The 20,701-nt window shown below is 46.7% G+C and overlaps 1 protein-coding gene across 2 annotated transcripts in view; it reads right to left on the reverse strand.

The window, feature by feature from the left end:
- Positions 1–20,701, reverse strand: part of LOC135917192 (FMRFamide receptor-like) — a 982,442-nt gene that overhangs the window by 603,220 nt on the left and 358,521 nt on the right. Inside the window, exon 3 of one of the 2 annotated variants that reach the window (XM_070536294.1) lies at positions 2,017–2,048. The exons of the other annotated variant lie outside the window; for it this stretch is intronic. The gene's annotated coding sequence lies outside the window, so the exon portion shown is untranslated. The remainder of the gene's footprint in view (positions 1–2,016; positions 2,049–20,701) is intronic. 2 annotated transcript variants of the gene reach the window in all.

Here is a 20,701-nt window from a genome sequence, read left to right on the forward strand (position 1 = left end):
CTTTCTCTCGTTCCTTTCTGTGCGCTACAAACCTGAAAATTCAAATGCGTTTTTACAGGGATAAATGCCGAGTAGCAATGTGAATCGTCAATTTCTCACTTTTGTATGTCAAAACGGTGTATTTTTCCCAACTACCAGCCTCATCTCTTGTAAAAAAGATCAATTCAATTCCTGCTCGAGGCCCTGGTGTGTAAAGTTGAACATACAAGAAGCAAAGGCACATGTTCGTACAGTAGGATTTAGAGAAATGTTCACGGACATTTTGGTGTGTGGGGATGGACGGCGTCGCTGTGTCATGTTTTGTTGTGCAACTTCTGGTACGTATATGTTGTAATCATGAAGATTTTATTCTACACCGTAAACAGTGACTGCCAATCACTGCTAACAGAGTCAATGTTTGCTCTGGAAGAACGTGGCCCTTTGTCTTTGATTGCTAGAGTTGGCTTGACAGAAGGGACCACAGTTTTAAAGGTTTGCTCCGGTGACTGGTGTGTGTGTGTGGGTGCGTGCGTGCGTTACTAATTGAGGGACTTCCAGATTTTAGCTAGCTGATTATGAAGGAAACATATAACAAAACGTCTTGTTTCATCTGCTTCAATATTTCGTGTAGCACAAATCATTCCTGCTTACTAATACTCGCCGTGTACAGATGTCAAACTGTCTGCAACTGGCCGTGGCAGCCCTGCGTGTCCAAGGAGCTTTCTCGCTGGTTCCGGAATTGTGTGTGCGAATCGCGGCTATAGCCACAAAAATGCACATTGGAAAGTGGAGGGCAGGGGCATCGCGTAACCACTAGTCTACAAGTATACAACCTACGCCACGCAATATCGTGAGACAGGACCGCACGCCTGTACGATGTTCATAAAATAGGTCGGAAAGGGCAGGGGAACGCGGAACGCATGCGTTCTGCAGCGCGAGCTTCCACAGTACGTTTTTCGGGCTGTGGATACGGATACCCCTCGGGGACAGCGTAACTCAACGCAATCCAAACAAGACTTCGCTTCGCGCCGGAGCGTGTGCGCGCTGCTCTTTCGCTATACCGTGCCCGCGCAATGTAAGCACGCTACACGTGTTCGTGGTGCTGCCCAGTTTTCAGCTCCAAAGAGTTTACATATCAGTGCATGCCCTCCAAACAGCAGTGCTGACACAATTTACGTCATTTCTGGACGATACAGAGTTGGACGGTATTGCCCAAGGTATAATTTTGTATGTCGGCCCGAGGTGTCGAGTCAAACAGTAGGCTTAATTGTGGTTAGGAACAAATTAAGCGTAGGGAAGGATGTGCCAATCTACCTGCATTCTCTAATAGCCTGAAGCAAAGTACTCAGCTACGAGGCACATGCGAAGAAATGAACTGTAGCAAATGCGTATATGTCACGCCGAAGCTTAAACCGAAATACATTGGCACAGTTTCACAGAAAACAGTTGGCACCCCCCCCCCCCCCCTTCCCGTAGCTTTCGCTCTATTGCCACAGAAAGTTGTCCGCTAATATAGGGCCGTATTCACAATGCCTTTTCATTGGACTGTTATTGGCCATTCACTGGCCATGGTTGCCAATATTTACTCTTACGAGCAATTCTAGCGTTATTTCATGAACTTAAACTGCGCTATCGATGAGACTCCGAGGTAGAAGAAGGCAGGACGAACGCAGCCTGTCTTCTTCGGTGTCTCATTCCTAGCGCAGTTTAAGTTCACAAAATATTCTCTTACCAACTAGCCTCTCCTCGGCACACTCTCCCCGAATTCTAGCGTCACGTGTTCTTACGAATGCGGGCCTAACAGCCCGCTTCCCGGGCTAAAATCTTATTTGTTGCTTGTGTGATTAGGTGATATTGAAAGACACTGGTACAGTAAATATTTGCAGCTCAAGGACGCTGACGCAGTTATTGATTTTAGCATATCCACCAAAAAATTGTCTCAGTTAACAAGATGTTTTTTGGCAGTAAACACATAAAATGCGAATATTTCAGCCCAACAAGTAAGCTTTAGTTGCAGCATTGAGGAATGTGGCTCACCGTTAGTGGTCAAGGCGAAGTGGTAGTTCCCTCTGAAATAAAATTAGGACTGCAATATATAAATACATTCACATACTGCAGCATTATTTCAATATGCAAACCATGTCCTTCAGATGTCAGCAACCTAATTAACTAAAAAGAAAACGTTCTACCTTTTTATTAGACAATTCGTTGCCGAATGAATAAGTGAAGCAGCAGCGGTATAGTTGTGGGACACGTTCGCTAAATATATTCACCGCATTCGTAGAGTAACAGCCGAATACTTAGGGTGCTACTGTCATCTTGACAGCACTACATTATTTTGGTGAACTCTACCATAGGTGTCCGCGATGTCACTCACTGACCATCTGTCATTGATGAATGATGCTTCCGAGTCACTGACGCCTTCTGAGGGGCATTCTGTCTGCGTAAAACTTAGTACATTTCTTGAAGGCAATTTTCCTGTACGAGCATATGCTGAGCGTAGCACACGTGAGTGAAAATACATCTGCGAATTTTCGCACTCTATCTATCGTACTACTTTCTTACTTTTCTGGTTTTTATTCATTTCTCTTTCCAGCGCTTAGGGTAGCCAAACGGGCGTAACCATGGTTAACAACGCAGCGTTATCTTCTTTATCTCTCTCTTTAGCTACCCCCGGGTAGACATTAAAAGTTGCTTAAACATCAGGCATAATGTATCGTCGAATTTCCGTCAAACAGTAAGTCGGTCCCATTTTCAGCTTTTGATAACAGCGGGCAGTCTACGCGTTTTGTATAACACATGAAAATGGGGAGAAAACGAGTATTCACTAATTATTTCCAAAGTGCTTAATTGAACCATAAAAATTAAGCTTTTGCCGCATATTACCCTCTATATGCTCGCTATTTCCGCCGAAGGCAAACTCGGTGCCACGTGCACTTGTCATGAGGCACTGGCAAACATGGCGAGTAACCTTATTTCTGTATGAGGCCCATTTGTAATTATCTGCAAGAGCTGAAATTGTTCTAAGAAATCAAAATGTGGTGGCATAAATGGTCCACACCATGTCTTTTATGTCAATCAATTATAAAAATGCTATTCATTGTTCGGTTGCTCAGTCGAATTCACGGCGACACACGAAGTTACTGAAAAACAAGGAAGGCAGGACAAGCGAAGCGCGAAATGTGAAATGTTTTATTCAATTCCATGTGTCTATTCAAGTTTTTTTTTTATAAAACTCAGTTGCCAGTCTGCGCTTCACTTGTCATGTGTTATCAGTTATTAATGAACTTCGTGCTTCACCGTGAAGGCCACCGCGCAACAGAACGATGAAGCTACATGAACTATAGCCCTTTAAGCGCTCTTCTTACATTCTTAAACAAGGCTGCTTGTTGATGGAGAAGATCGGTGAAAGCTCGTGCACACCTCAAAAAACGCATGATGAGAGGGAGAAAATGAGCATGCAGTAACTATTTTCATATCTGATAAGTAAATTACATACTTTAAACATTTGGTGCATACCATTTATTGATCTACACGCCGTCGACAATGAAATTCCTGTCACCTAAAGAAATTGAGTAACGCTGAAAGAACAAGCGTGGACACAATGTACGAAAACAGGCGGTGCTACTTATGTCGTACTTCACGTCATACTGCCTAGAACCTCAGGAAACATTCGGCTTCCAGAAACGCTGGGATTTAAAAAGAGGCTGGAAGCAATAATTGGTCAGTGGTGGCGGCAATATTATGAAGTGGAACCTTCATCTTCTAATCAAAGATTACAGCGTGCAATCACATCAAACGGCTTGGAAACCCGATAATAACACCGACGGAAATTACAAGTATACCTCCTCCATTACCACTGATCTCTTTCTTGTTGAAATTGCTTAAATCAAAAATTGTACTCAGGCCATTCATTGTGATGTGAGTGACCACTGCCCAGTATTTTGTATATTAACATGTGATCTCCTAGAACTTGTTTAGGATTAATCGTGTTTTTCTGATCACTGTATGACTGTTTCAACACTCAACCGTTTTCGTGAATCTATTCGTGCTACCGGTTGCGGTAGTATATTTAATTTATAATCCGTCGAAGGGTAGTATGAACGCTTCTTTAGCATTATGAAAGAATTGTACTATATGTGTGTCCCTATTATAATTGTTTCTCTGAATGACAGGTCACGCAAGCGTTTGTTTACTCCTGTCCATTTATAAATGATGAAACATAATATCAAAGCACTTTAAACAATTGATGTGTACCCACGAACCCGTGCATTTCCAAGTGTTTAAAAAGTATCGTTACAATTTAAACAATGAACTCAGAGGTTCAAAGTCCGCATAATAAGTGCGCTCACTTGCCAACTCCTCCGAAACTTCTTTGAATCTTTTTAAATGACCAAGTTATTGCTAAATTGCATAATGCCCACTTAAGGGAACTTATGGTTTATGGCTCACGGTTGCCTGGTTGAACATTAGCGGAACATTTACATCTGCTTATACAAGTTTTGCTCTCGTTGGTTATAGCTAAACAGCTCTTTCCTTTCTTACGAGCACTCAAACGGAAAGCTTTCCAATTAATCTGACAAGAAAGAGGTATACCGCATAATTATTAACCTGAAATCAATGCGTTCTGTTAATATACGATAATTTTCAAATATGATTAATAAAATTAATTGCAGACATCATTACGCCACCGTTAGAGCCAATTCTTAACTTGTCGATATAATGTTGAGCATTCCCGACCAACATGAAAAACTCGAAAGTATGTGTCATCTGCAAAGGAAGACACACGAATAACGTAAGCAATTATCGTCACATTACCATTTCGCGCATATTTTTCGAGGCATTTGGGAAAATATTTTTCAAGAGAGTTAAGATATTTTTGAACAAGCACTCCTTCTTAACAGACTTTCAGTGCGGCTTTCCGTAAAGCCACTCAACGGAATCCGCTCGCTTGTCAAGAAGCCCTTATTTTAAGTAACACTGAACCCAAAAGGCAAACACTTGGCAAACACTTGGCATGCTTACCTGCACCGTGTTGGTCGAAAAACTTGAGCATTACAATATTCTGGACCCATCTCTTGACCTCAGACGCTCATATCGGAGTAGCTGCAAGCAAGTGTTGGTCATTCATAACATTCCATCTTGCTTGTCCCTGATTCGTTGCAGAGTTTTCCATGGTAGTTTGTTAGATACTGTTATATTATCCATGCTAACACCCGATTTGTCCCATATTTCTTGCGCAGATGGCACTAACCTCTTCCTCAGTGGCTTCTCTAGTGGCGAAATACTTACTAAAGAAAACACATTGCTCACAGCTTTGCATGAATGGCCGAGAGCAAGCCGACTTGCTATAAACACGTGCACTGAACAAAAAAGTATCTGTAGATGAGAAACTTCTCCTTGGCAACCATCAAATACAAATTATTGATAGCTTTCAATCTTTAAGAGTCGGCTTTCATTCGCAAACGAGATGGAGTAAACATGTGTCCTATTTAACTCAGAAATTATCTTGTTCGATTGCTTTCTTATACAAATTCCCCTTTGAATTCCCAACAAAGTTAAACCTAACAAGTTCTCATGACTCATTTTTCCACTTAATTAACTATTGTCACCTTGCCTGGGATGTCACAGGTAAGTCTAACACCAAACGCCTACGAACACTGCGGAAAAAAGCAATACCAATTATTGCTGACACTGCTTAAACAGCGCGCACACGAAATTTATTCATGCAATAGAACGTTTTACGCATAGATGTCATTTTTGAATATCGTTTACTTTATAACCTAAAATTGACTTCACAATACTGTTGTGATTTTACAAAAACGATCGCCAAACTACAAGCATAGGAGATGCGCGCCGCATTACGCAGTGCAGAGGATTGGACATCACCCCGAACGAAGACCAATTACGGGATTTGAACTGTAAAGCTTATTCTTGCTAATACATTAAAAATACACACATGAAGAAAAATGCGAACATTCTTATATTGCCACGAAGGCATCGTTAACTTGACTTTCTTGAGAGGGTAGCATAACTGGTAATATGTAGTGAGGCATAGTTTATCATTATTACGGTGAAAGCCTAAGAGCGCTAATGAGACGAAAAATCCGATGCTCGGGGTTACGCCATCCGGCCTTATGACACCAAAATTCATCGCACCAAAATTCATAGCCCGTCGAGCCCTCGACCTTCGGTGAGAGTCGAACGCACTATCTATGGTGTTAAGGAGAATTGTGCCATCCGTATCATCAGGTCGCGCGTGCGCTCCTGAAATGGTCCCTTCTGATTAGACTGATCAACGAAGCACGTGTCTGTTATCGGGCAGTCAACCAAAGCTACATACACCTGTTCTGATCCATGAATAAAACACGCTTCTTGTTCTTGTTGCATACATGCTGTGTGGTCGTCACTGCACACCGGGACATGGTGTCAGAAGTGGGATAGATTTGTGCAAGCAGTAACGCATCGAAGGACGGGCGTCGCAGTAAACCGAAAAAAATGCATTTAGTGAAGCTGCCGCAACCGTTAGTGCTGTCAGGGAACACCGCAAGAAATTGGTGCCTGTTCAAGCATGGATTCGAGCTGTTCTTGCAAGCAACGGAAACGGTGAAAGCACCGAGGTCCGAGCCTGCCAAGACTGCGCTCCTGCTCACAATTGCCAGAGAGGACGCCCTAGAGGTAATCTACAATTTCTCGTTTTCGGACAACAAAAGCAAAGATGATTATGCAGCAGTGACGGGAAAGTTTGAAGAATATTGTCGACGACAGCAAAACGAGGTGCATGAACGGTATGACTTCCGTGCAGGGACTGAAGCTGAGGAGGAACCTTCTGAGCACTTCGCTGGAGACCTGAGGAAGCTAGCCCGAAGTTGAAATTTCGGGAACCTAGTTGATTCTATGGTCAGAGACCAGATTGTTTTCGACACCATTAACCCGGAATCGCGAATGAAAATGCTGAAGGTTAAGGACATTACATTACGCAAAGCCGAATAAATCTGCAAAGCGTAGGAAGTATATGACGAGCAAAACAACGCATGGGTTCAAGCGGAAAAACAAGCGGCCCCAATCGAAATACGCAGTTCGAAAGTTCAGCGTGCGCAGTTAAAATATCTAGTGCGCGAGGAACTTGCCTCAGGCTCCGAGCAAAGTTCCGCACAACCTGAAACGGAAGTAGTGCAGATCACAACAAGGAGGCAATTCAAACGTTCAAAGTGCAACCGCATCCTCGAAGGTGGAAAGTGCCCAGTCTTTGGAAAAACATGTTTCTCATGCCGTGGCGCTAACGAATTTTCGGCTTGTTGTAGGAACGGTTCTCAAGTAAGCGCTGTGAGGGACGAGCACGACGATTTTCAAATCCTAGATCTTGGCATGGGCAACAAAGCTGATTGGGTTATCGACGGCCAAGTCGCGTCCCAACTGGTGTCTCTGAAGGTAGACACGGGCTCGCAAGCCAACTCGCTGCCTCGCACCATTTTTCAAACGCTCATAGTGAATCAACATGTGAAGACAAACCCATCTGTTCTGCGCTCATACAGTGGCAACGTCTTCAAGCACATTGGCGTGACTACGCTACCAGTGACTGTGAACAACCGGAGCGAGTACTTTGACTTTTCCATCGTTAGGAAGAGCAACCAGGCCATCCTTGGGCTGTCGGCAAGTGAAACTTTAGGACTGGTGTCGCGTACTGTGGGTTCTGATCACGGGAACAGCACTGACCAAATCGCGAAGGAATTCCCAGAGTTGTTTCAGGGTATCGGCTGCCTGGCACGCCCGTACCACATGGTCCAGCGGGAGGAAGCAGCACCTGTGGTCCAGCCGGTGCGACGGGTGCCGCTGGCATTGCACGAGCTCCTCCGAGAAGAGTAGGAGCATATGGAACGTGCAGGCATTATCGTCAAAGTCAGCGAGCCAACGGATTGGGTAAGCCCTTTTGTCGCAGCAAGAAAAAAGAATGGCGAACTTCGCATATGCATTGATCCCAAGCGCATTAACGCAGGCATAAAGCGAGAGTACTATCAATTACAAGAAGAGAAGATATTGAGGCAGAGCTGGCCGGAGCAAAATTTTTTACGCGCCTCGACACGTACTCGGGTTTTCGTCAAATCCCTCTTGATGATGCCACTTCAAGGATATGCACAATTGGAACGCCATTTGGTCGTTATCGCTTCTTGAGACTTCCCTTCGGAATCACTTCCGCACCGGAAGTATTTCAAAAAACTATGAAGGAAATATTTGACCAGGCGCCAAGTGTGCGTATATATATCGACGACATACTCATATGGGGGAGCACGAGGGAAGAGCATGATACCCGCCACCATACGGTTCTGAATTTAATAAGGAAGGCCGGCCTGACGTTTAATGCAGCAAAGTGTAGATTCGGGGGGACTGAAATTGACTTTTTGGGTGAGGTGATCAGCCAAGACGGAATAACTCCGAACCCTGCAATGACGACACTACTAAGCGAAATGGCTTAGCCAAGCGACAAAGCAGGCGTCCACAGTATGCTCGGGGTCGTAAACTACTTCGGCAATTACATACCTCACTTGGCAGAAATAGCAACGCTACTGCGAAGCCTAATGCAGAAGGACACTGTCTTTGAGTGGCCTCCAAACCATTGCAACGAGTGCAAAATATTATTGCACAGAAACAAGGTACACAAGGTGCAAAATATTATTGTGATTTCTACTCCAGTGTCATCCAACGCTACCGCTTATGCCGGCATCCAGAAAATTCACGCAAAAGTCGGCGCTTTCGAGGTCTCTGCATACGTGGCCGCGCCGGAAAACACTTGCAAAGGGGTCATCAGGAATGTTGACCTCTCGATAGAAGAGCATGCCCTCAGAAGCATGATTGTAAATCAAATGAACCCGACCGCCATTGAGGTCAAGAGAATCAAAAACACGCATGTCGTTGTGATCCTCTTTGACGGACTTCGAGTTCCGAACAACGTCATGTGCGGAACGGCCCCATATACTGCCATGTTCACTTTACAAACGACAAGTCGTCGTGTGTCACGCCTGCGGCCGAGTCGAGCACAGGGCCGATGTATGCCACAGCAGCAAAGAAGAGAGAAGTAAATGCCACAACTGCGGAGAAGCGCTCCACAACGGCGCTGCAGAACTACACAACTGTACCCCAAAATGCAAGATCTGCGAGGGCAATCACCCCACGGGCGACCGTTCGAGCAGACAAAGATTTCTCATCCCATATGTCGTGCGAAGACGCTGGAGAAGAAGACGAAACCACTCCGACAGAGATGCCAACCTCTATGGGGTCAATGACCCAGCGGCCATGCAGCAGGATCCGGCAGGTGGCTCCATTTCCAAGCAGCGCTCTCAATCCAGAGGGCGCTCTCAATCCAAAATCAATCCAAAGGACGCTCCCGATCCAGAGGGCGCTCTCAATCAAGAGGGCGCTCCCAATCTAGAGGACGCACCCGCTCCAGGGGCTGATCTCGGTCGAGATCCAGCTCCAGGCGGCCCGGCAAGAAAATGACATGGGCCGACATGGTCGGCAACAACGGTTCTGGACCGCCAACTTCAAATCCAGGTAAGGCGCAGGCAGAGCGCGTTGAAGACCCGTGAATACACACACTAGAGAGGGAAAGCAAAGCAATCAAACAGGAACTAGTTGAACTCGGGGTAACCCTAGCCAGGCTAGAAGGCAGTATCTTAACAAACAACACACCGAAAGCCATCCCTCAATCTTCAGGGACCATGGTCACATCGTGTAGCACACACAAACGCAGGGCCGTCGTCATCCAAACCGACGACACATCCGACGTGGACGCGTCTATGGGCGATGTCAGCGAGGCTACTTGTAACGCCTCCATCAGTGAAAACAAAGCTAAGAAGCGCAGCAAGAAGAAGAAGAGCATGTACAACGTATTTCAATCGGTAATTACTGAAATTAAGGAGGTACTCACTCAAATCTGCGGCAGACTCGACCGCCTAGAAACACCAATCGTTCATCCCAAAACCACGAAAATAATCCCCACGCCGGACTCAGGGCCCATGTCTGCCCTGGGACCTACACCTGCGCCTCCCGCACCCTCCAAGCCGCCAGGCTCAATGAGTGAGCCCAACTTAAATGGCGCCATGCCAAACCAGTACAATATGGATAACGTACCAGATTATTTCAAGATCTGGCAATGGAACTGTAACTCATTCAACAAAAAGAAATCGAACCTAACGCAATTCGTCAGATCATGTAAAGAAAAGCCACACGTCATCATTCTACAAGAATGCGGACCGGAAAAGAACATTCAAAATATATCCTTCTCGGGGTACAGGGTTTCCAGGCCGACCCTGGACCCCGAGTTCAAACAAACCAGGGGCGTTGCCACTCTCATCCGCAAAGATGTCAGCTTTGTGGAAAGGGGCACCCCAACGTACTAAAAAGGCCTGGAATCCATGCTCACAGAAATCATCCCTAGTCGGGCCCTAAAGACCAACCTTTACATATCAAACGTCTACGGTTCCCCGACTGACAGACTCAGAAACTTTAACAATCTTCTCACATCGGCCGCGTCTCAAGCTAAGGACAGGCCACTGCTCGTTGCCGGGGACTTCAACACGCACAACACCGTCTGGGGCTACGCCACCAATGACAGGAAAGGAATTAACCTTGCCGAGTGTGCGGACACCCTAGGCATGCAACTCATCACGGACTCAAGGTTTCCGTCGCGCAGAGGCAACTCGGTTCAGAGGGACACCACCCCGGACCGGACGTGCAACAGAAACGCTGACGGGTCGTGGGACAACCTACAAGAGGACCTTGGCAGTGATCATAACATCTTAGAAATCAACGTCTGCATCACACCCACTTCTCCCAAGAATTACACCTACGTCGACTGGGACCTCTTCAGAAGAATGAGGGGTAATGCGGACAAACAAGGAGAAACCTTCGAAGAGCTCCTGGAAAATCTGAAAATTACGGTGGACAATGCCACTAAAGAAATAAGCGTGAATCTGGAGGTGCCAACCATGGACTCCAGACTCGCACACATCCTGGAGGGCAAGAACGCGCTAAGAGAAAGATGGAAACAGCAGAAGCTAAACAGGAGGCTGAGGTCTGAATTAACGAAAATCAACAAAGAGATCGAAGAACACTCCAGAAAGGTGAATGCGCAGCGATGGGACGACGTGCGTAATGAGGCGGACGGTAAAATGAGAAGGGGCAGCAAGTGGAGCCGTCTTAAGAACCTATTCGCCGACAACAACAAACCGACCAAGAGTTATGCCTGACCAACAATCCACAGGCTCGTTCATCTTCACACGAAAGAAGGCACGAGTCCGCGGGACTTTGCTGACGCCCTGGCAGACACCTACCTGCCAGTAGAGCGCAAATATGTCCCGTGGGATGACCCGACACGCGAGTATAACGGGACACCTCAACTATCGCTGGATCGTCCTTTCGAAGTTTCGGAGATTGTGCCCGCCCTTCATGAAATTAACGGACGCTCGGCCCCCGGCCCAGACGGACTAACAAACAAGCTACTCATTATTCCAGATGACAAAGCCATACAAATCATTACGAGCAAAATTAACGAGGTATGGGCTGAAGGCCGGGTGCCGGACGAATGGCGAGCTGCCATTGTAGTCCTCAACCCCAAACCCGGAAAACCGCTTCATGCAGACAATCGGAGACCCATCTCCCTTACGTCGTGCCTCGGGAAGGTAGCAGAGCATGCAATCCACAATATAATTGGAGAGCAAATTGAAGAAAACGGCCTATTCCGCCACAATCTCATAGGCTTTAGAAAATCACTATCCGCACAAGACTCCATGCTGCTCATCAGGAACGCCATCATAGACAACGAATCCAGGGATGTAAAAGGCATCCTAGCGCTCGACCTAACCTACGCCTTCGACACGGTCAGGCACGAGCAAATCCTCAACAAAATCTCCACTTTAGATCTCGGAGTAAATTTCCACAATTTCGTAAGGTCGTTTTTGGATAACCGAACGGCCACCATAAACGTCGGACAAATCAGAAGCAGAAAGCACATGCTGGGTAACATCGGTACCCCACAAGGGTCAGTGCATTCACCGCTTCTTTTCAACATCGTAATGCATGATCTCGCAAACAAACTCTCGAAAGTCCCGGGGGTAGGACACGCGATTTACGCCGACGACATCACCATTTGGTCCACGAGCGGCCCACTAGGCACTCTGGAGCAGAACCTACAGCAAGCGCTGGACTACACAGAAGCTTTTCTTGCAAACACGGGACTGAAGCTCTCCCCCAGCGAATCGCAGCTCCTTCTGCGCTAACATGGGCCCAGGCTGAGACAGCCCCTTAGCTCCCTCCTCGTTCACCTACACACCAAGGAGGGAAGAAACATCCCCATGTGCAGCACAATCACGGTCCTGGGCGTGGTCATTGAGGCTTACAGCAATGACAACGTGGAGGCACTAAAACGCATCACAAAGAGCATCCTTAACTTCACCAGGGTCCTATCACGGGTCACCAGCAAAAGGAACGGACTGAAAGAGGACAATCTCATGAAAGCATTTCACGCCTTCGTCATCAGCAACGTAACCTACGCCGCCCCCTTCATCAACTGGAAGAAGACGGAGCTGAATAAAATTGATACACTAATCAGAACGGGATTGAAAAAGGTCCTAAGCCTCCCTAGGAACATTAGCACGGAACGACTCCTCCAATTGGGGCTACACAACACCGCAACCGAACTCTTTGAGGCACAGCGAAACTCCCAAATTAGTCGGCTCTCACTCAAAAGGGTGGACATCGAGATCTTACTAGAAGCAGGCGTACATCCCCTCTTCATGCCACCAGAGAAGTCACAACTATGCACGAACGCCAAGAGATCAATAACCGTTGATCCCATCCATACACCCCACCCACAACGAAGGGCGGAGAAAAGCGAGAGTGAAGGCAATCCTTTAGAACATCAAACGTAACGAAGCGCAAGTTCTCTTCCTTGACGCGGCCAGATCTTGGAATCGAGGCGCCTACGCGCTCTCTGTGGTGGACGCCCATGGCTCACTCGTCAACGCAGCTACGGTGGTTACCAACTTCACTCACGAAGCAGAAGAAATGGCCATAGCGGTGGCCCTTCGAAGCTGCCAAGGAGCGTCATTCATTTACTCGGACTCAAGGACAGCTATTAGAACCATCTCGTCGGCCCTCGTCTCTAGGAAAGCAGCTACGGTTATCAACACCATCTTCTTCCAAGAAACGGGAGGAGACAACCTCACGTCTCCACACATCACATGGTTCCCGGCCCACATGGGCAACGTTTCCGGACCTCCTGGCTGTAATCCGAACGAGCGGGCACACCAACTGGCGCGAGAGCTCACATGTTGCGTCTGCGGTCCGCCCTCTCGCTTCAACCCAGCCTGGAGGGACCTAGACAACAAAGACCCGCTCGTATCATACCGCGAAATCACTTCAAATCAGAGGTTATCACGAAGACCTTTTCCTCCTCCTTACCCAAAGCTCAAAAAAGCACAGTGACTTACAGACAGTTGCAGACTAGGACATACATCACACCAACAACACTAAGCATGATCAATCCTGACCTTCCTACTGTATGGTCACACTGCGGCCACGAATACAACTTCGAACACATGCTCTGGCTGTGCTCTGCCAACGCGAGCACGGACTTTCCCGACCAGTCTTCCTGGGTCTCAGTGCTCAGAAGGAAAGAGCTCGTCGCTCAGCTCAAGGCTGTCCAGAGGGCCCGGGCCGTCGCCGAAGGACTATGTCTACCGGCCCCGACCTGGGTGGAGCCGCCGGATTGATTTCCCCTCAAGACCTAAATAAAGTTCTAACTCACTCACTCCTTCCTTTCAGTGTACTCTAGCAAGTCACTGGCAGTCTGGTTAACCTCCCTGTCTTTCTATTTATTTCGCTCTCTTGATCTTTAAGCATGAAATTACGTCTCTCTAACTAGACTGAATTAGTTCATGGCTTGACAGCTTTGTTTTCCCACTGCACAGTAAAAACATTGTGTTTCATACATCCCCTTTAAACCAACCCAAATTTATCGTTCAGCCATTTTCACTGAGCCTCTACTCTGGTAGTCAAGTCCTACATAGCGTCCTTCGTATAAGCGGTACGTTCTTGGTTCATCCCAGACCACCGCATGTAAGCATACTTTCAAGCGAGAGAATGCCTGACAAAACCTGGTCCACCCGCTGCTCACGCCTGTATGCTGCCAATGAGCAAACGCAACGTTTATATGAAACACTGCAAATTTGGCGCCCTAAATTTCGCCGAAGGGTTGATAGAGTGTTTCTAAGCGAAGGGTGCGAAGAGTGACGAGGGAGAAGCCGTGAGAGAGAAATAAAAGCGAAAGGCAAAAGGAGAGAGTGAATAGACTAAGAAAGAAGTGTTCGCCTTCGTGCGTAGCTTCGATGGCGGAGGAGGAGGAAAGACTGCGCCGGCCTGGATGAAGCAAAAACATGTCGTGAGCCGTCGGACGAGGCAATTCTTTTCGGTGGCAATTATTGTCATTTCTTTGTACCAGCGACATTATGCGACTGTGTTTGCCTTGTGAGGGCGCCTGGCTGCGTCGATGAACACTCTCGGTGATGTCAGTGATGTTCAATTCCGCCGATGTTACCGGAAATTGCAAGAAGCCAGTGCAACTTCGACATCTCGCCAGAGTGCGACGGCCATACAAGGGCAGTGGGCCATGTGCGCGGGATTGTCGGGCCCAGTAGTGCGTGCTGTAAAACAGCGAACAAGGTTCGACTCGGTAGGTTTAAGGCGGAAGCCTTTAATGGCTCATTTTCAAGGGTATCTACCGTTAGCACAAGCTGTCACAGCTTTCCGGCCTCCTGATTGGTAACCTGTGTGTCGTGACATCAGTGTCGCTAGGCACAGGTGTGCGCCTCCTGATAGGCTCGTGAAGTGAGGGTGTCGGGGCGCTTCGGCGCCGCGCGGGATGACTCATGACATCGGCACGCGTGGCGGCCGTGTGTCTGACGGTGTGCTCTGACGTCACTGTCGTCAGGCGCTTCAGGTGGCTGCCCGATTGGGCTTTGTGTGGCCTGACATCACTGTCGCGAGGCGCGCGTGGCGACCGTCTGCTTGGGTGTGGTGTGGCAGCGGCAGTGGCAGCAGTTTACTTTGCGGTATCGTGTGGGAAGGATGCCTCATCTCGCCAAACCAGTGCCTCCGAACACGCGACGTGCGGCAGCCGCTGACGCAAGTGGCGCTCAAGAGAGGTTGAGCGGATACGTCGCATGCATCAGGGCGGCGAGCTGCGTCTGACACCACAGAATCCAAGGACGCGACGGGCCAACGCAAGCGAGGCAAAGCGTTTGAAGCGACTCGCTGCATCTCTGTGTACCAAGGCAAATTAAGGTCGGAAGCGCCGTGGCCGCCATCTCGCCGCGGCAAGCCGAGCTAGTACAAGTCACTCGAGCGAAGTGGATGATGAGGATGGCCAACTACACCCCGACACCGCCATGGAAGACGCATCTCCTCCTGATCAACAAACGGCGCTGCAACAGTGATGCCCTGCAAAGCAGCCATCCTGGATGTGGACCCACTAAAGCACAGGGAGTTCACCGGCCATGAGTTGCCAGCCGACATCCTCCCAGATGACAGCTTTGAAATGATGGACTCAGAAGAGATCGAAATGATAGACATAGGCGTAAACAACGTTGCAAGCATTTAATAAACAAACATTCACATAACAGTGTACGAGGTGTGCGACTCCGTTGTGTTTGCGACGCAACAAATTGCCGTTAGCAATGGCGTCAGGCTTCCACCGTTTCACGCTGTAGTCTCGGCAAAGTGTCTCCATTTTTTTTTTATTCCCATATGTTAACCTTAGGAAATGCTTAATTTCTGTCATTGCATTATTATGAGCCAGGACAAAACTAATCTCGGTGACTTGAACATCTGAACGTGTAGTACTTATACGGACACGCGCATTTGATGTTTTGGCGGGTGAACTAGCTGTAACTGCAGGTGTAGTTCCGTTTCGCTTTCATCCAATTGCATTATTGCTGGCGATATTTTTTCTAGCGTAGCCAGGCGTCCTTTGGTCCAAATTTCATGCGCACATTTTTATAAGGAGCTTGCGTTTTATCGCGTCGCTAGAAATCGCATGTAGCGTTCTGATCAAAAAATCTTCCGGACTTTTTATCCCCTTTGTGGAATTTGCGAAATGAATGCATTGCAATTCCTACTTTAAGTTTGTCGAACGATGGTTTTACCTCAAGCAACTTTCTGCTGCGTTACGCACTCTCCTTTGTGCAATGTGTGGATTTACGTGGGTATTAGCCTTCCTGTTCAATGTCTCGAATTCACTGGAACTCAAAACCCAATTTACCTCGAAGCTTGCTTGACGCGAAAATAATCATTTAGTATAACGACGCAGCAGCACCAAAGTGTCGGTTGGCTCTAGAAGCAGAATTTTCCACAATATATCTTAGATGAACTGTACACTAGTTACTTATAGAATGGGCTAAGCTTTATGTCAATATCAAAATTTGAACTGCGCGATATCTCACGTGGAGCTAGCAGTTTCATGTTTTATTGCAGACTAAGAAAATTTGTGGATATCAGTACTTGCATCGTTTCATAATGTTGCCAGAAAGCAGCGGTGCATTGCTAAAAAAACTATGAAAGGACAAAAAAGAACATATCAACAAATTGGAACATTTGCTCATGTGTAGAGATTGCCATCATAATCATCATCATCATCACCGCCACCAGCCTATTTTATGGCCACTGCAGGATGAGGGCCGCTCCGCGATCTCCAATCAAGCCTGTACTGTGCCAACCGATTCCAAATAGCACCTACGAATTTCTTGATTTCATCACCTAACCTAGTCTTGTGCCGTCTTCGACTGCGTTTTTCTTTTTGCACCCATTCTGTAACCGTAATGGCCCACTGGTTATCCAACCTACGCATTGCATGACCTGCCCAGTTTCAATTTTTTTTTCTCCAGTAGAATATCGGCTTACCGGTTTGCTCTCTGATCCAATCCACTCTCTTTCTGTCTGTTAACGTTATGGCTCGCATTCTTCGTTCCATCGCTCTCTCCGCGGTCCTTACCTTGGTCTCAAGCTTCTTTGTGAGTCTCCATGTTTCTGCCTCTTGCGTCAGCACCCGTAGAAGGCACTGACGGTACACCTTTCTTTTCAGTGATAATGCTAAGCTTCCAGACGGGGTTTGAGGATGTCTGCCGTATGCTCTATAACCCATTTTTATTCTTCTGTAAGTTTCCTCCTCATCATAAGGGTCCGCTGCGAGAAACTGACCTATGCAAACGTACCCTTAACAGATTTTTAGAGGCCGACTGGCGATACTGAACTCTTGTTTCCTTTCCAGGCTACTCATCATTTGTCTTCTGCACATTAATCTTCAACCCCGCTCTTACATTCTCTCTGTTAAAGTCCTAGATCATTTGTTGTAATTCGTCCCTAGTGTTGCTGAACAGTACGTATTGTTGTTGTGTAGCGTTAATTATTAGCTATGAGATACCCGCTAACCACAAATTTGGCCTTTATAAGACCTTTCTTATGAGCCAGAGCTTTTGGAATTATCAAATTTCTGCTATTTCTTTATATCCTCTCCTAACTCATTTCTTTCTGTACAGTAATAAAGCGGAAGAGGTCGACACTTGTAACAACGACACCAAAGAAATCAGAGCCTGCGGCTCTCTAATCCAATTATAGAGTGGTCCACAACACCAGAATCAGGCCCAGAATGGCTGTTCATTGCAGTGCGCAAAGATAATATGAGTATCATGAAGCACACGAAGAAAAAGCTGATATTTTTCCAGCGTAACGGTGGCGTGGGGCTCTGGAATAGACAAGTGTTTACCAATATTGCTCGCATGCGGATGACACTGAAGCACTTGCACGTGCTGTATTATCACTGCAGGTAGACACACATTTTAAAGCGGTCTAAATAATTTCTGATGATTTCACAAGAGTGGGAAGCGAAGTGCAGCTCAATGGCAGTAAGTGTAAGGGCCAGAAATGACTGCCAGCTGGCAATGTGGGCCAAGTCGATATTACATGCAGGTGTGAAGAAATAAACCATAAGTCAAACAGATTGATTTCATTTCGATGTGTGCAGGTATGTGTGAAACATGTCCATGCAGAACGTGGAGAACGCTACTGAACGTATTTTGCTCGCTTAAGTTGTTTGCACCAAGCAATACGTGTATTCGTCTAATGCCATATAGGCTGAATACTTCGTTTGCACTAAGTATGGATAGAATTAAGTGGGGATGGACATTGGCGCTAATGACGCCAGTGGAATTTCAAAGGTTAGACACATTTACATCTCACTCACAATCTTTTATGCGTTATGCACATGTGAAGTGCGTGATATAGAATCTAAGGCTTTCTGTAGTAAACCATTGACACCTAGTTTTATAATATTAGGATGGATAGCTTAGCATGTTGGTTGAGCATGATCTAATGTAAAAGGCGCGTAGACGACGATGCACAAAGAGAGAAACACACAGACGGGGTGCCTTATTTGCTTCCAGCAATGTTTAAGCATGAATAAAGCGTCACTATTTCATGCAAGGAACGCTGTCACAGTTCATTCATCTTTGCACATTTGCGTTCGACTAAAGCAGCTCTTTTTGCAATAATTAGATTGACGCAACACTCACGCACCTATCACCTGCTTCAATGATCCTTTTGGGCTCAATTACTAATCTAACCTGTTTTTCACGGCTTTTGGCTACCCAGGGTGTCTACCAAGTTGACATTCCCAAATTCCCTGACTTTTCCAGATTTTCCCCGAGTGCTTTTGCAAAATTCCCAGAGTGATGCACAACTATGTTTTATGTCAAGACGGGTTGAAACCAAATCGATCGATGCTGTCACTCTCTAGTGATAATATGAAAAAAAATAAAGAAAACTACATAATCGAATTTGAATACTAAGGACTAGTGTTTATGTTACTAAAAAAGAGAATAGAAGGGAGGGGGTTAGTAAAATGCACAGCAAATAAGATGTCTTCGGACAAAATTGCAAATCGATTCGGACATTCTCAAAAACGAATAAATAGGAGATGCATACAGAGGCAAATATTTTCCAATATGAGCTATTTCTATCAATTGATAGCAAGCTCAATGGTATGAGGCCCGAACTTTGTCACAATTTAGATTATCTCTCAACAGCTCGTAAGTCAACCTCAACTGTCCTGACATACTCTCAGCCCGCGCACGACGCCTCAGTGCTATGTTTCACTGCTTTAAAGAGTTCATTTTGGTTTGAATGAGGGACACCTGCATCTCGGCATCAGCCAACACTTTTTTTTATCTCAAGCTCCTTCAAAACGGCGGCAGCAAGCTTCGTTTCCCGTTCATTCTTCAATGCATAGGTCTTTTCTGTTCTTGTCCTCCTTCCGCCACTCGTTTGCCCCACGGACTGTTTCAAGCATCTGCTTGGTCAGTTGCACAGTCGACGTTAAATTTTTGGAACTCCCTAGGGGCCGCGAAAACATCCGAAAAATCAGCCAGTTGGAAAAAATAAATGTATGTCATTTACTGCCCTTAAGGGCTGAAACCGCCCCACGCACATTCGAAAACGGTCTGAAAGCCTGTCGGTACACGTATTAGGCATATAGCTGCTCGTACTGTGACAGGAAATACAGGGTGCACGCGTGTATAACGAAGAAATACATACTGTGTCCCGTGGCAAAAGCCTATTTCCATGCTTTTTGCGCTTCACTGCAATACGTTTGCGTATGCTTCACCAAGTAACATTCCCGTACAGAGGCGAAGCAGACTTTCGGAAACCGGCATTATGCAACGCATCGTGCTTTCCAAGCTTCTAAGCCAATCGCGAGGACCACAAAGGTGGAATCTGTACCATTGCTGACACCAGTGAGTTATTTCAATAAAAAACACTGCACCCAACGGCAAGAAGCTTCATAGCGAAAGTCGAAGCAGCTAGGCCTTGCATTGCCGCAATGGTGGCTACGGTGCCAGCGGATCTGCGTGCGAGAGCGCCGGTTCGAGGCGGCGAGGTTATTAATATGGCAGCGGTGGTGGCTATGATTAATGCCATTTCGGACCTGCGGTCACGGCAAAACGTCCGCAAAATTGGATGCCGAACGGTTCTTGCGTTCGAAATTTCAGACGTTCTGATACATTGACTCTATGGGGCTATGGGGTACGTGGTGGTGCCGCGAAGCCATCCACATTATCGGGAATCCGGAAAGTCGGTCGTTGACTGTACACTGGCAACTCCTCCAGCCAACGACAAGCCATCAAAGACGGTTCATTACGATTCCTGTCCGTTACTCGAGCCAGCATTCTCGCGACCTTCGACCCTTTCAATAAAATTACAGCTAATTTTCCGTGATACAGAAAGAAATTCCCTGAGTTTACCCTGAGGTTTTTCGAGACTACTCGATATCCCTGATAATTCCTGGTTTTCCCAGTTTTCCCGGTTGGTAGACACCATGCCTCAGCGCAGGCTTGAAAATTTGGCTTACAATGGCAATCTCAACATTGAATTGCCTGGTGATCCTCTCTCCCATTCCTAACATTGTTTTAATGTTGCCTCGGCCTATCATTCAAACATTGCTCAGTTTGTCCCGCTTAATCTCTACCACACAACAAAGGAATATCATGAACGACTCCTGCCTGACCATCGAGTATTTATTTTCGTGCTTTGTGATACAGGCTGGTGACTTGTGGGAAAATAAGTTGGTCATTCTGTAGAGCGTTGAAAGTTACACGGGGCAGAGAACACTACTTTT

This window comes from Dermacentor albipictus, chromosome 3, assembly GCF_038994185.2.
Source record: "Dermacentor albipictus isolate Rhodes 1998 colony chromosome 3, USDA_Dalb.pri_finalv2, whole genome shotgun sequence".
NCBI classification, from domain to species: domain Eukaryota; kingdom Metazoa; phylum Arthropoda; class Arachnida; order Ixodida; family Ixodidae; genus Dermacentor; species Dermacentor albipictus.